This window comes from Panthera pardus, unplaced genomic scaffold, assembly GCF_024362965.1.
Source record: "Panthera pardus isolate Hobbes unplaced genomic scaffold, ASM2436296v1 HiC_scaffold_3, whole genome shotgun sequence".
In the NCBI taxonomy this organism is placed as follows: domain Eukaryota; kingdom Metazoa; phylum Chordata; class Mammalia; order Carnivora; family Felidae; genus Panthera; species Panthera pardus.
Window position 1 is genome coordinate 2,067,109 of NW_026526876.1, and position 16,560 is coordinate 2,083,668.

The 16,560-nt window shown below is 52.8% G+C and overlaps 2 protein-coding genes across 4 annotated transcripts in view; one reads left to right on the forward strand and one right to left on the reverse strand.

Annotated features, from left to right (window-relative positions):
* The window catches only part of B9D1 (B9 domain containing 1), a 186,825-nt gene that overhangs the window by 104,818 nt on the left and 65,447 nt on the right, over positions 1–16,560 (reverse strand). The window lies entirely within an intron of this gene.
* Positions 1–16,560, forward strand: part of EPN2 (epsin 2) — an 85,058-nt gene that overhangs the window by 23,121 nt on the left and 45,377 nt on the right. The gene's annotated exons all lie outside the window — the stretch shown is intronic.

The following is a 16,560-nucleotide window of genomic DNA, read 5'->3' on the forward strand; positions in this document are numbered from 1 at the left end:
CTTTCAGCGTATTTTCAAAGTTCATCACGTTGTAGCGTATATCTGTACTTCATTCCTTTTTAAGGCTGAATAACACTCCGTTTTGCACCACATTTTATTTACCCGGTCATCTGTTGATGGGCAAAGCTGTTTTCAACTTTTGGCTATTGTAAGCAATGCTGCTGTTAACACGGGTGCACAAATTTGCGTGTGGACGTATTTTTTCCTGTCCCGGGTAGATAGGCAAGCTCTGTGTTGACCCAGGCCGCCACCATCACCACCACCTTGGGAAGGGAGTTTAGAGAATTACACCCTGGCTTTTAAAGTGTTTGACGGAAAAATGACACATTTCACTTCTAGCAGATTTTATTGGCCGGGGGCCGTGACTGACCTGGGGACGTGCAGTTCCCAGAGTACTTGGTGCATGTAACTAATTTCTACAGAGAAGAGAAACGGGCCTTCGTGGGACCCAGGAGAGCGAGTCCGTGTGGACAGGCCAGTCTGGGAAGCGTTCAGTAGTAAGGTGGGGAGTCCCCGGGTAGAAACTACCTGGAACTGAATAAATGGGGCAGCCTTGAAAGCCGGTCGGTGAGAAGACCTCGGATCTTTCAAGCGGCAGCTTTAGAAGTGGGCGATGGTATCGGAGAGGAGCAAGGCAGTCTCGTGCAAGTAACCTTGAATTGGCCGAGGTTTGGGACCGGGCTCGTCCAAGTTTTCACGGCAGGTGTTGTGGCTCCGTGCAGGGGACGCAGACCTCACCCCACTCATGCGCGGTGTCACCCACCCCTTGCTTCTTACCTGTAAAATGCCTCCCTTGCAGAATTCTGGCACACAGTAGGCACTGAGTAAGGTACAGCCGTCACCCTGATGCATTTGGCTCGCTGCAGCCAAGCCTGCGGTCACCAAGCGGCCATCCCCAGGCCTCTGGTTCATGTTTTCCTTGCGAAGCATACACGTGCTGAAGGACTGTCCTCTTCTCGGGGCCTGGTTATCCCCAGGGTGGCCGAAAGAGGAGGAGGTCGGTGGTATTGACGTGGCCGATGAATATTCCAAGGCGAGTAAACAGTTCTTCCTCAGCCTCTGGCGCAACAGATTTCTCAACTCGAGTGTTTTCTGAGCCCCGGAGAAACTGGGCAGATCTGTGTGCACACTCAGTCCTACACCCTTGTATTATTTTTCTAAACAAAGCAGGACAATGGCAATGTAAACATTGTTTGAACAAAGGCATTTGGCTAATGGAGATAAAACCAAGAGGAAAATAACAATTTTAATTTCTTTTTGGCTTTCGTGTTTTGACATTTGCCAGCATACTTTAATCTTTTAAGAATTAAAAAAATTACACGGTTTGCAGACTGCTGTTTGTTTCTGCTTGTTAAATTTAGTGTGAAATTGCCTCAGAAATCCCCCCCCCACGTCAGCTTGGTCTTGTTTTCCTCTTTCGGGTTGGGGTCGGGGGGGGGGGGGGGAGGTGAGGGGCCAGTGGCCTGCAAAGCGTGTGGGCGAGCATGGAAACTGGTAGAAGCAAAAGCTTTCACCTCTGTTCTCACAGCTTGTGCGCGTCCATTGTCTTGTGGTGCCTGGCAGGCCGCCGTGTCCATTTTCCAGATGAGAAAACGGAGGTTCAGGGACGTGCCTGAACAGTGGGGGGGCGGGGGGGGGGGAGGAGAGGCAGCCATCTTTCCACTCTGTCGGGCTGTCATTTCTAACCCCCCACAAACAGTACTGAGAGGTCGCGTTTTACATTCTGTCAGAGCATCTGGAGGTTTGGTTGGGGCGCGGAGAGGAGCTCAGAGACGTTGGGGGGGGGGGAGCGTGGGAGCAGGTGGGGCCGGACTCGGGGCCTGTGGAGTCATTCATTCCCGCGGCAGATGTGTGCCAGGCGCCGTGCCAGGCCCTGTGAGGCGGGCGGCAGTGTGGAGACAGTCGGGGCCTCTGTCCCCCCGAGAGCTGCAGTCCAGAGGTCGTGGGAGGAAGGAGGGAGAGCGGAGGGAGAGCCGGAAGCCCAGGCAGGCAGCAGGTGGCGGATCCTCCAGCAGAAGGGGAGGGAATTGGGGGTGATTTGGATTTGGTTTTATCCTGAAACCGGGGAGGAGGTAGTCGCCCCGGAGGTGCGGGCCACGGTGCCACAGGTCTGGGAAGTGGCCTCCCCCGCGAGGATGTCTGAGCCACTCATTGGTGTCATGAGAAGGCATGCTGCTCACGGCACCCACGGGCAGGCTTCTTGCCGCGTCCTCTGGACTCTTCTCTGTCCCGGTTCGTTAGCATCACTCCCTGGCCTCTCCCCTCGCCTGCGCCGGATGGTTCTCCGGGGTCTCCGGCCCCCTTCCTGGCACTTCTTGGACTTGGCCCGGTGACTGCTAGCCTCCGTCCCTGTTCTCCCCCGGTCGTCTCACCGCTCCCCCCAGAGGAACGCGTGGACCCTGGTGCCCCTCCCCAGCCCTCCGTGCCCGCTGCCACTTGGCCTTCTTCGCCCTTCGCTCCCGCTTTGCCGTCACCTCCAGCTACGTTTGTTTGAAGGAAAACCACGGATTCGGCCTCTTTCCTTCTCCTGAAACCTGCACACTCTTCCCACCTCTGTGTTCTGTGAAGGGCGCCTCTGTCCTCCTGGCTACCGCCACTCCACCTGTCGCACCCCGCGCTGACCTTCGGCTGTCGGGGGTTCGTTCTGCTCTGCGTTTATGTCCGAGGCCCCCCGCCTTTCTGCTCCCCTGCTGCCCCCGCATTCGGGCCTCGGCTCTTCTCATCGCCCCTCGTGTGGGTTCTGAGTGGCCTTCCTGTCTTCCTCGTCCTCCCTCCTCCCCACCCTGGCCCTCTCACCCTGTGCTGCTTGGTCAGGATTCCAGAAATACTGTTGGGACAGCGTCATTGCCCTGCTCCCAAACAAAACAAAAACCAGGCTCTGTAGCTTTGCTCCAGCAGTATTTCCTAAAATAATTTTGAGTGGTACGCAGTCGAATGTTGAATTGCAATAGTTCTTTATCTTAAAAATGCCCTGGTACTTTGGCAGTTGAAAAAGTTCAACGCCGAGTGACCACTTGAGCTGGCGAGTCCCGTCTTCGGTGCAGACCCAGGAGAGGAGAGCTGAAGGCGTAGTCCGTGCAGACACTCGTACGCAAATGTTCACAGCGGCGCTAGTCACCGGCCAAAATAAGGGGGAAACAACCCAGCTGTCCTCCAACGAAGTCGGTAGATAGAGGTAGTATCTCCATACAGTGGAAAATTCCTCAGCCCTAAAAAGGAACGAAGTCCTGATTTATACTGCACCGTGGATCAGTGTTTAAGATGTGTTAGGTAAAAGAAAGGAGACACGAAAGGCCAGAGGTTGGGTGATTCTGTTCATATGATACGTCTGGGAAAGGCAAATCCAGCAAGACGGAACGTGGACAGGGGCGGGGGTGGGGAGCGGGAAGGGGCTCGGGTGGGGACTAACAGATGCACGGCCCCTTCTTGGGATGACCCTAGCACAGGCACTGTGGATATACTAAACGGGAAGTGTGATTTGTGCACCGAAAAATGGTGAATTTTATGCTCTATGAATTCTGTCTCAAAAACAAAACAAACAGGGGCGCCTGGGGGGCTCCGTCGGTGAAGCATCCGACTTCGGCTCAGGTCATGATCTCACGGTTCGTGGGTTCGAGCCCCGCGTCGGGCTCTGTGCTGACAGCCTGGAGCCCGCTTCGGATTCTGTGTCTCCCCCTCTCTCTGCCCCTCCCCTGCTCACGCTCTGTCTCTCTCTGTCTCAAAAATAAATAAAAACATTAAAAAAATAAAAAAAAAACAACAAACAGGCCCCCCACTTCCCAAATGTCACAGCAGTGATGCCTGATTTCGTGTATGTGGTTACTTAGAGTGGGTATTTGAATTTAAAAGGAAATGGATTTAAAGAAACGTAGTAAGCGAACAATAGTACCGCTTAGAGGAACAACTAAATGAGGCCGTTCCTAAGGCAGCACCTGGCGCGTAGCAAGCGCTCTGTGTCAGCCACTAGCATTATCATTTTTGGGAGGAAATGGCAAAATCTTGCAAGTGAGTAACCACGCAAGTCCAGATTTCGTAGTGTGCTGAGTGGGGCCCCGGCAGCACAGCCTCTCCCCGCCGGCCCCCTGGAGACCCCACTCCCACACCCCTCACTGTCTCTGCGCTCTGCCTGAACAAACACTTGCTCGTGCCCCTCGTTCTTCAACAGCATTGCCTCAGATGCACTTGGCATCTCACAGCCTGTCCTGATCTTCCTGTGAGCTGCCCCGGGGCCCGCAGCTTGTAATCTGCTCTGTTGTCCCCCCAGCCGAGACCGAAGCCACGTCTTGTGCCTCCCTAAACCCTCGTGCCTGTTGGAGCCGTTCTTTTCACACTGAGCGAGTGAAGAGTAATTGTTGAACCTGGTATCGACTAAACCATTAATACGTCTGCTCTGTAATGATACAACGATGTCATTAAAGGACAGCAAAAGCGTTCTCAAAATCTGTGGAGAGCTTTTGCACACCCTGTAAATGAGCAGTTCTACCCTTAGGAACGTACTTGGAAACACCCTGCCCCTGTGTCCTGGGAGCCGTGCCTGCACGGACCGGAATTATTCACGATGGCAAAAGTTTGGAAATAGTTTAAGTGTCCATTGGCAAGAGAGTGTGTATAAAGTGTTGCATGCGAACATAAGGCAGGCGGGCCACAGCTAGCCTTATGGCGCGACGTGGATTCGCCTCAGGAACATAGATGGTATGAAATGACAGAAGCAACTCGTGGAAGACCACACATTATTTGGTTTTACGGCACTGGCGGTAAAATAATTTTCTGCTTTAAACAGCAAGGGACGGGGCTCCGGGGTGGCTCCGTCGGTTAAGCATCTGACTTTGGCTGAGGTCACGATCTCGCATTCGTGGGGCCCAGCTCTGCATCGGGCTCTGTGCTGACAGCTCAGAGCCTGGAGCCTGCTTCAGATTCTGTGTGTCCCTCTCTCTCTCTCTCTGCCCCTCCCCTCTTCTCTCTCTCTCAAATAAACATAAAAAAAAAAAAGAATCAAGGTACTGAAGAATCCAGAACCGGAGCTGTTTGCCTGGGGCAGAGGAAGTAGGGAGGGGAAGGACCCCCTGGGGTGGGCACTGTGTTCGTGCCCTAGGCCTTGAGAGCATGGGGGATCACAGGGGTCCCTTTTGTTTGTGCCTCACATGTGGTTTGCACTTAATTCTTTTATGTGCATCCGATAACACATAATAAAAACTTAAGCAAACAGAGGAACAGCAAGAAGACGTTAGGGCCAGCTCCCGTCTTTTCTGGGGCAGAGACTCTGACATTTAAGAGTTAGAAGGAACATTTCCTCCTGACATATCCAGTCGGTATTGCAGAGTAAATAAAGCACTGGGACCGTCTCCAGCAGAAGAGGAAGGAGGGAAATAATATTTTTATTCTGTACCAAAAAAGAAGGTTTACCTTTCAACATGGAGACCCAGTTTTTTCTGAGTGGAATTTCAGATGACCACAGCTATTTGAAAGGAATAATACAAGGGCGCGCCTGGGTGGCTCAGTAGGTTAAGCGTCTGACTTCGGCTCAGGTAATGATCTCACGGTTTGTGAGTTCGAGCCCCACCTTGGGCTCTCTGCCGTCAGCATGGAGTCCTTTTAGGATTCTCTGTCTTCCTCTCTCTCTGCCCTTCCCCTGCTAGTGCTCTCTCTCTCTCAAGTAGAGAAACATTAAAAAAAAAAAGAAGAAAGAAAGGAATAATGCAGACTTCTTGATGTAACTGAATTAGCAGAAGATCTGGTTATAGCCAAAGAGACATCATTTCTTAAGGATGTGAGTTCTGAAGAACACATTTAAAAAAATCGTTTTGGAGTCTGTGGTATTTCAGACTTCTGTCCTGATTGATTTCATTGTATTGCCAGTCTGTAGAACCTTACACACTTCAAGGGGAAGCTTTCTTTGAAGCACATCTTTAAAACCTTTTTCCTTTGTGGGCTATGCTGGTAGGAGCTGGGAATGCCAGGGTCTGATCCTGGTACAGCATTAAATTGCTCTGGGCCTTGGGGCGCCTGGGTGGCTCAGTCGGTTAAGCGTCCGACTTCAGCTCAGGTCACGATCTCGCGGTCTGTGAGTTCGAGCCCCGCGTCGGGCTCTGGGTTGATGGCTCAGAGCCTGGAGCCTGCTTCCGATTCTGTGTCTCCCTCTCTCTCTGGCCCTCCCCCATTCATGCTCTGTCTCTCTCTGTCTCAAAAATAAATAAACGTTAAAATAAATAAATAAATAAATTGCTCTGGGCCTTGGTGTCTGCACATAGGTGAGTCCTCAGGCCCTTCCGGCTCCAGCATCTTTGCCCCTGCTCACGTGGCTTGGTGAGCTGGCTGGGGATGGGACCTCCATCCGGTGGCCAGCTGAACAGGGGTAGGAAAAGAGTTTCTCCCCCACCATTTTATGGCCTCTCAAACACAGAGGCAAGAGGCGCCTTTCCGGGCTGCAGCGTCAGCAGGGACAAATTCATTGTTCTCGTGACTTTGAGCCCTGGATGGGACTGAAGCCAGAAGGAATATATACGAAGTACAGAATAAGACCAGAGGCCAGAGGTCTGGGATCAAATCCTGGTCCTAACCCCTGCTGGCAGTGCGGCCTGGGCTGGTTCCTGAACCTCTCTGTGCCTTAGCTTCCTCCTCTGTAAAAGGAGGCTAATAATAATAGCTCCCTCTAGGACTGTTACGGAGATTTAATAAGGAAACGCGTGTGTTCTCAGAACATGCCTGGCATATAGTTGGGGCTCAATTAGTATTTGCTAGTTTCTATTAAAGAGCGTCTTCTCTTTCTCCTGCTGTTCTAAGGCTATTCTATCACAGTTACTAGTAACAAAGAATTAGCACACGGAGACCTTTCTTGGAAATGCCAGCCACAGAGAAAAGCCGGAGCCGGTGACCCTGTTTACCGGGTTGCCGTGTGGTCAGGAAATGGGCGCTTGTGGACCAACAGACTGGTAGACGATATCCACCCAGCACGGTTTTCACGGAGAAGCTCCCGTGGGCTTTTGTCTCCTGCTTTGGAAGTTCTTTTTGAGTCGCCCTCGGGGACGTGCCGAGTAACATCCTTACCGACGTCCTCCCCTTGGTGGTGCCGGGAAGAGGACGCAGATATTTGGACACCTGTTATTTGCCAGTGTCTCTCCAGGCACCTCGGTAAGAAATCCCCGTGTTAGCCCTCACATGCGGCCTGACGCTGGCCGGCTTTGCTCCCGAGCCTAGGCTGTCGGGGGCATCGAGTGGTCTCTGCTCTGCGACTCGGACGCCGCCCCGTGGGGTCCGGGCCCTGGCGACTCTCTCCACTCCTGTGGTGGCGCTCGTGAAGCCGGGGGCCTGGCAGTCCTGTCCTCGGGCAGTTCATCCCTGGGCAGTCAGTACGGCAGCCGCTTAACTCCTGTGATGGTGAGCTGAGCGGAAAGGGAGACGGCGTTAACGCTGCTGGTCTCTAGATAGACGGGACTGTGAGAACTTTAAACACAGTCTTACTTGCCGCCCCTGTGTTCGCTCAGCGCTCACTGCGCGCCGGGCTCTGCTCTTGGCCCAGAGGAGACTGCGGTGAACACAGGCAGGACGTGCTCTCACAGAGGTCAGGGGCGGGAGGGTGGGGGGTGGAGGGGGCACAGGGGAGAAACAGGTTCACAAGCGAGAAAACGCCGTGCAGAGCGGGGCTTTGCTGAGCATCCGAGGTGGTGACGTGGCAGGGTGACTGGTGGGTCTGAGGAGGCGATACTTAAACTGGGATAAAAATGCCCAGAAAGGCCGTCCAAGTGACAGTCGTGGGAAGAACGGCAGGCAGACGAGGCAACAGGTGGGTAGAGGGGCTGGGGCCTGTTTGTGGCACATGGGCTTCTCTGAAGTGACAGTGAGCAGACTGTCCCAGTAATAGGACAGTGATTGGAGAAGAGGGTGCAGCACATGGTGACACAGAAAGAGTTAACCTTCGAGTCCTGTCCTTCCTCGGGGTAGCCCGGGCCCTGATTTCCGAGAATCCGGCCTATCCTTTCTTTCCGATTGCCCGTTTGCCGAGGTGAGCCTGTCCTCTGGTCTCTGGGGCCCTGGCTCGACCACCCCCCTCCGGCCCGCTGCCTGGGGTGGGGGATGGGGACCCAGGCCCAGCCTTGAGGGTCAGCGGACATCAGCCATCACTCCCTGACAGTCCGCGGAAGTCACTCCCCAGCCGCCCACGGAAATTGGCCTCGTTCCTTCACAGCCTCTGCGAGGGGAGTCCCGACTCCTGGAACTCCTGCTTTAAGGGCAGAGAGAGGTGAGCAAACCAGTTGTTCTCCTCCTGGCTTTGGGTTTGCTCTTACAAGTGTGGAAATACGTGTTCCTTTCCTGCAGGGTTCCTCTTGGCAAGCATCTCGAGCCCCGTTTGAGAAAAGCGTTAGCTCTCTGCTGTGCCCGGAACCAGGTCTGTGGGGTCCTGGCCCAGGGGGCCCATAGTTCACCCACACGCCGCTCCCGCTCTCTCGCTGGCTCCTCGGGAGACGGCGACAGCCCGGGACTTAGTGCCATCACAGCGGCCAGCCAGGGCTAAATTAAGCACAAAATCATGGGAATTCTAAATTTTCCCATGCAGCTCTGCATTTTTTTCAGATGTCTCAAGCTGGAAAATTGTACTGATCAAAGTCTAATCCATAGCTGGGCCTGCCCCATGGGGGTGGGATGGGTGTGTGGAGCCATCAGATGCCCCCATGCCGTGGTTCCCAGTCTCTGGGTGGCATTGCAGCCAGTTATTTGTGGGTATTTCTAGTAGCACAGTCACAGTGTGTTAGAGATAGAGACGCTCTGGCCCAGCGGTCACACACAAGCTGCCTTCCTGGGAGGAGGGAAGGGTTCTGAGGGCTATTCATGCCCTCAAAGGAAGCCCTACCGTTTTGCCCACCATTGAGCCCCATAGGCCGACAGAAGCATCTGCCACTAGGCTCGTAGCCAGAGTTCTCACCTCACAGTCAGTGACCTGTGGCTGAGCTGGTCAGGGCTCCCCGTGACAACCACGGAGGTGGCAGGGAATTGAGCCATTTGTCAGAAAGAGGGTCTTGGGAATTGAAGGGTTTAGGGAGAGCATCCGGTCTACCCCATCGTTTAAAAAAATTTTTTTAATATTTATTTAGTTTTCAGAGAGAGAGACAGAGAGAGAGAGAGAGAGAGAGAGAGCAGGGGAGGGGCAGAGAGAGAGGGAGACACAGAATCGGAAGCAGGCTCCAGGCTCTGAGCTGTCAGCACAGAGTCTGACGCAGGGCTCAAACTCATGAGCCATGAGATCATGACCTGGGCTGAAGTTGGATGCTTAACCAACTTCATTTCAGAAGCGAGGATCCTGGTCACTGGCTTGCCTGGTGCCTCAGAGGGGTCACAACTCTGGACTTAAGATTCTCAGTTTCCTGTCTCCTGATTCTGTGCATTGACAGCACCACAGTGTTTACTTTTTGGCATGATTCTTTTTTAAAAAATATTTATTTGTTTTTGAGAGAGAGAGAGAGAGAGGGAGAGAGAGAGAGAGAGAGAAAGAAAGCATGAGCAGGGGAGGAACACAGAGAGAGGGAGACACAGAATCGGAAGCAGGCTCCAGGCTCCGAGCTGTCAGCACACCGCCTGATACAGGACTCGAACCCACGAACAGTGAGATCATGAAGTCAGACGCCCAACCGATTGAGCCGCCCAGGCGCCCCTTGGTGTGATTTTTTAAGAATGCTGTCAATGATTGGTCATTTGCAAAACGACTTTGAAGAGTAGAAGAGAGGTGGGGAACATTAAGGAGTTCTTTTTTCTTTTAAAATGGCATATTTATGCCTTGCCTTGGTCCAGTTGTCAAGATTTTGATCCTTGACCCTCCCGGTGAGAGAGCCACAGCTCAACATACCCCGTCTCCTAAATCGGGGAGTGAAACTAAGTGGCTGTGTCCGATGGCCAGAGTGTAGCCAGAATGGCCAGAGCAGCTCTGACCCTGGCTCACGTGATCTTTAAAAATGACCGCATTTCAACACGCATATAATCTGCACCCACAGGCTGCTCTTCTCAGAGACTAAGTGGTCGGGGCACACTGGCAAAGAAAAAGAGAATTCATCATGGGTGTTTTCAGTACTTCAGAAAACTTTAGAACAGGTAAAGTCATAGAAGGCTATCTGACTTGCTTCAGTGACTGTCAGATCCTGGCAGAGGCCGCCCAGGATATTCTCCGGTGGAGGACTGGCTGCCTGGTGGGAGGAGGGGCACTGCCCAGCATTGGGGCGGGAGTCCTTCATTTCCACCTGGTGGTAGGTTAGCTGACACCCCAGTGGGGCTCTTCCTCCCCTAGAAGTGAGAGCGGAGAGGTGCGTGGGCAGTTTAACCTGACCTGCTTTATCATCTAGAAGTCAAGTCTAAAATGTTTGTTTTTGGGGCACCTGGGTGATTCGGTCGGGTAAGTGTCTGACTCTTGGTTTTGGCTCAGGTCACGATCTCACAGTTGGTGAGTTCGAGCCTCGCATCGGGCTCTGCACTGGCATTGTGGAGCCTGCTTGGGATTCTCTCTCTCCCACTCCTCTGCCCCGCCCCTGCTGTATTCTCTCTCTCTCTGTCTCTCTCTCTCTCAGAATGAATAAACATAAAATTTTTTTTTTCATGTTTATAATAATCCTCCTTTTTGGATGGTGATATAAAATTTGATTTCTCCACTTAGTGAAGAGAGCACTTCTTTTTTGGCTGAATCTCACCGTTTTTCTGGTGAACGTAAAGGGTGTTTCTCCCCCCACCCCCTTTTCCTTTCTCCCCTGTGCATGAGCAGTAGTCATTAGGCTCCGAGTTATTGCTAGCTTGGCTGATGCAGGGTCATAATAGTCCTTTCTCTTTAGGCTGAAATGATTACTGTGGAAAAGAATGTGGCACTGTCCATATTGTCCTAACTGGACCGTTGTCTTCTGGAAAGCCGGCTCAGTTTGGTCATGTGAGCCGTAGTCTCAGCCACCCCCTGACTGAGCCTCCTTGTGATGGTCGTGGTACCCTTTTCCCCAGTAGGAAGGTGGAGATGTTTCCTCACTCGTGGATTGCACGCAGAGGAGAATTAAAGCCAACTAGTCAAGGCTTGCAATGTGTTTCACAAACTTTTGGTGTCTATGAGTGTCATGAGGTGACACCAGGGCACTCACTCCAGGATACTCAGAAATCACCCCGGGAGCTTGGTCAGGGTGTCGCCTCCCCTCGGCGCTGCCCCCAGTTATTGTGTGTCTGGAGTTTTTTGACCAGTCTCCGCAGGGGCTTCTGGAAGACGGCCGACGGCGGGCCACACCGGTGTGCCACGGCAGGAACGGTGGCCGTACCCCCTTCCCACAGCTCTCCCTGTCCTCTGCCTCGAGAAAAACAAAGTGCACGTGAAGTCACAGGAGGCTGCCACACACAGATAGTTTGAGCTCTCATCTGAGATGATGGTTTTCGGATCAGTTCACTCAGCCGTGTCTGTCGATCGAGACTGGGTCATCACAATTGGCGTTGGTTGACCTGCGGCTGTTAGGTTTTGGGGAGCAGGGAGAGACCCTTGGGGCTATTCCCTCATAGCTGGTCTTGCCTTCTGATGATGATCCCTGGTCCCTGCGAAGCCACTGCCAGATCTCCTTAGGGATGTGGCGGGGACCTCAGTGGGCAGGGCGTGTGTCTTCTCGTAGCCGGCCAGCCACGCCCGCCTCCGTGAGGCAGCAACGCAAGAGCGGCCCAGGGACCTCCGGGCTCTGACCGCGGACCCACCCGGGCTGCTCTGGGTAGCTGCTTTGGGTAGCGGAGAGAGCCTCTTCTTTCTTTCAGCGACTGGGAACGCTAGGTTTGGAAGGAATTTCCCCACCCAGTTGCACAAGCCCTTGGAGCACATTTTTATGGAATTCTTCTTGCCTCCAGGGGCACCGCTCTGGCCTCGGAATGTTTGTTTGTTTATTTAGTCTTGTTCTTTGGCTATTCCAGTCTCCGGTGCCTCTTGGATTCTGGTTGTGTTTTCAAGAACGCCACGGTTTGTCTTGCCCAGCTTGTCCCCAGCGAGTGTGACCGTCGGGCTCTCTTACTTTGCCGTCACTCTGGAAGACACCTTGACTGGTGGCCGCCTGCGTTTTGAGGAGTGACGAGCCTCCCTGGGAGGGACGCGGCTCCTCAGTCCGCCTGAGGTCGTGGGTCAGGTGTGCCTGGGGAGAGTCTGGTTGGTGTCCCCTCACGTCTACTTGAAGCCCCGTGGGGGAGTCGGGGTGGGGGGCACTCACTGTGCGTCTGGTGTTTGCCCGTTGCCGGCTTTCCTGCTCTCAGGGCGCTCCTCGCGCTGGGCTCGCTGTTACAGGTGACGGCACACATTGCTGTAGGTTACAAGTGACCACGCGGGCACCTGCGTGGAGGAGAGATGGCTTCAAGCACAGGTGGACCCAGAGGCTCCACCCGTGTTGTCTTGCTGCCCTCCCTCCCTTTGCTCTTTGCTTTCTTCACTGTCCCTTTAGGTTTAGGGAACCCCTGGCCCTGTGGTGGCTTCCGGCAGCTCAGCCACCTTCTGGTTTCCTAGCACTTTAGAGCCACCCAGAAGGGTCTCCGGACGGCCCAGTCTGGATGGCCCACCTGCCGTGATGCAGCCACTGTGGTTGAGGGCCTGTGGCGCTCTGACCGGCAGAGCCTGGGCTGGACCTGCTCCTGGCCGCTTCCCCCTTGGAAGACCCAGGATCTTTCTAAGACAAGAGGAAGTGGATGTTGCATAAGCAGAAACAGTAGATTCCATTTCCAGGACAGAAATGAAAGAGATCTTTGGCTTAAAGAATCTTCTCCGATACTGGGGCCTAACTGTAGAAAAATGAGTGTCCCCTTCTATACTGGATAGACTGTTGGCTTTTGATGGGGGGGGGGGTTCTCCAGAACTCTCAAAGGCCTTTTGGAAGGCCTGACAGAAATGCGCATTGCCCACGATGAGACTTCCCCAGGGCAGCTGAAATGTTCAGTTTCTTTGCCGTTTGTTGGATTTGATCAACTCAGTGAGGTTTACCTCTTGTGCACCAGAAGCCTTGATTCTTAATGAAACAAATTAATACATTTTCAAAATAGGCTAGTCAGGGCTGGGGCCGGAGTGGGGAGGTGTGGTGGGAGCCCCGTGTGATCTCATCCAGGGTAACAAATGGACATCCTTTGGCTCCTGGTCAGCTGTTCTGTAGATGCAGAAAAATTTGTTTGCTTTTTTTTTTTTTTTAAGTTTATTTATTTTGATAGAGAGAGAACGAGCTGGGGAGGGGCAGAGAGAGAGGGGGAGAGAGAGAATCCCAAGCAGGCTCCCTGTTGTCTGCACAGAGCCCAATGTGGGGCTCGATCCCACGAACCGTGAGATCAGGATCTGAACCCAAATCGAGAGTTGGACGCTCAACCGACTGAAACACCCAGGCACCCTAAAAATTTGTTTACTTTGAATAGAAATCTCAACTTGGCTCCATTCAGAAAATATTGAAAGTCCTAACAGTTGTACAAACTTTACCACTTATAATGCAATAGTTTAAGTCGTGTCTGATAACAGAACTCGATTTCTGAAGCTCTTTCTGATTACTGATTTTTTTAAATGTTTATTTACATTTGAGAGAGAGAAAGACAGAGAGACAGAGAGAGGACAAGTGGGGGAGAGACAGACAAGGATACAGAATCCGAATCAGGCTCCAGGCTCTGAGCTGTCAGCACAGAGCCTGAGGCGGGGCTCAACCTAAGCCATGATGTCATGACTGAGCCACCCAGGTGCCCCATCTAATTACTGATATTCTGATGGCATTTGTCCCTTGAGTTGTTGGTATGTAATTTATGGAAATAAGCCCTCCCCCCTTTTTGCCATCTTGGTCTAAACCTTTAACAAAGTTTATTTTTCCTTCTTGTTTTGACAGTCCCCATCGCTTCCTACCTCCTGCCTTCCCCATATCTGAGCTCAAGCTCCTTACTAAATGGGGGTATATGAACTGACCACGGCTTCCTAGGCTTGACTGAAGAGTCCCACGAGGTCACAGATTATCCTGTACTAGTTAGTTCAGGCTCAGCAAGCTGGAAACAGAAGAAAACTAGCAGATGAAGAGGGAAGGTTTGGAAGGTGGACCATGCGTACTGTTCAAAAAAGCAAGAACAAAACAAAACTTAGGTTCTGGAAACACTGCAGGGTGTATATTTGAAGATGCGCTGTGTTCAGGGCCGGTTTTGGGGAGGGAGTGCCTGGCAGATGTTTGCCTGGAGAGGAGATGTTTAGGTGTTGACTGTCCAATCCTGAGGTTGAGGGGGAGAAGTTTTGGAATGGGGAGAGTGAGGTCTGAGGTCCACGTGGACAAGTGCGATAGGGCCCCCCAGGTCCCCGTCCCCAGTTGGGGCCTTCTGGGAGATCCGGGGCTGTGGTCCTGCAGCCCACTCGAGTGTCGCTGGCTTCTCTCACGGCAGGAATTGGAAGGGTCGGTCTACAGAGTCTCTGGTGAGGCATGCCACCCAGCTGGCCTTGAAGATGGTTTCTCGGAGACGCCTCTGGTGTCCTTTCTCCTATAAGGAATTTTGTATCCCCAGGTCTCCTCATTCTCACCGCGTGCCCATCCTGAAAGCACCTCTTATCTACGGCTTTACAAAAAAGGCAGGCAGCCATTCAAATTATATGGGCTTTCTATATTTCTCTGACTGTAAGAAATGTTTTATTAGCTTTGCCCTTCTTAGAGCCTAAATATTTCAAAGAGACTGCTAACAGATGTCTTTGCAAGTTGAGCCTATTAGAGAAAACCCCTGCCTTGGTCTGCAGCCCCGGTTTCTCAGCTCCTTTGCCAGCCTCTGTCTGGCAGGGCAGGAACACTCCCCGCCCTTGATCGGAGGAAGTGCAGCCTTTTCTTTGCCACCAAAGGCCTAGGAGGCTTGGTGGGTGCCCTGGCCAGGCCTCCTGGCCTCTCCTTGCCCTCTCCCTAGGAGGACACTGGGTCCAAGGTGGCTGGACTAGAAGAAGGGAGCAGAGCTGGGCGTCATTTCTTCCTCAGGAAATTGTTTTGTTTTGTTTCTCGTTATGTTTCCAACCATTTGAGGCCTTCTTACCAAGACCATTTGCTCTCATGCTTAATCAGAGCTGCTTCCTGACCAGGAGGAAGGTGGCCGAGGACCTCTTCAGCAGCGGATTCCCACGCCTCCTGCCTCCCTGACAGTGGGAAGGTCGTACCTGCCGCGCACCAGATGGAGTGACAAACGGAGGGGCCCGGTGGTCCCTGGCACGTCGCCGGGCCCCTGGGCATTAAGTCCAGCTGAATGTTACTACTGATTTTGACGAGTGTTTGTTTGTACTTTAAGCTGAGGGATGCTCATTAAAAATCAAAGTGTTCCTTTTTGCTTTTGAGGCCTGCCCCATCCCTGGCAGCAGTGAATATTGCTGTGAATGAAAAAGCCTAACTAAATCAAATGTGCAGGTCACCGTGAAAATTTTTATCCCTGGTCCTTTGACAGGCTTTAGAGGATTTATGAGAGCTGGCCAGATCAGTGGAGAGGCAGAATATGCCTGCCTTCTGCTGAAGCCCCGTTCTGTGGCTTCAGATGGGGACAGAATTCTTGGCATATCTGAGGCTGGAGAGAAGGCCTTGTTAGCCATAGCAGATATATCGGCTGTCCCCAGGATAAAATTTTATGAGCTGTCCCTTATTTGTATGGTTACATGTGATAAGTGATCATTGTGTTTCCTGTCGTTCTTCCCTTCCCCTCGCCCCTACCACATCTCTTGTTTGTTTCTTTATTTTTTTGATGTGCCCATTGCCCATGTGAGGCTTTAGATGAGGAAGGTGAGGGCCATCCGTTGTTTCTCTGGCAGAAGCAGCACAACAGCTGCAGCAGCTCGTGGGGAGGATGGTGGGGAGGACGGGGAGGACGGACCACTGCAGGAGGAGGTGGGTAGGGAGCAGGTCCTGGCCGCACCAGGCTGCTTTGGTGGAGGTGACCTTGGTTAGCTGACCCCATGACTTCAGGTCCTCGGGTTCCTCACCTACCTTACCTGGAGGCTTTTCGTGAGCATTCAGGGAGATAGAGCCTGGCCCAAGGCTGCCTGGGCTGCTTCACAGCCGGAAGAGCCTGAAATGAGCCCCGTAGGTGGTCATGGGGGGTGGGCAGAGGGAGGGCACTTGGTTCGTGTCCAGGCTCCAGCTGTGCTGCTCTGTCTTTGGCAGTCCCTGGAGTCTACTGGACCCCAGTTTCCTCATTTTACCGAGGAGGAGTAATTTACATTATCGCTTCCTCCCACCCTCTCAGGTCTCCTCAGCTTTGAAGACACACTGGGAGTTCTTTCTCACGGAAATTCCTTCTCCTGCCTGCCTTTGCAGCCCCTAGCAGCCAGCTGAGTTGGTCGTTCTGGCTTTGCATCCTCAGATTCTCTGTGCTCACCTCCAACCCCTGCCAGACTGGCCTTCCTGAGGAGAGGGACACTGTTTTTAATCTGTTCTGTAGATTTATTCAACAGTATTTATATCCACGTCAGGCACAGTGTGGGAAGCTGGGTGGTTGTTGATGAAAAGACCACACTCACTGACCAAAGCCCATTGTCAGAGATGTGGGCCTCACTCTAGCCCAGTAGATGTTTCTTCTCTGGAGAGGGGGGACACGTGTGTCCGTGCCACAGGGCTG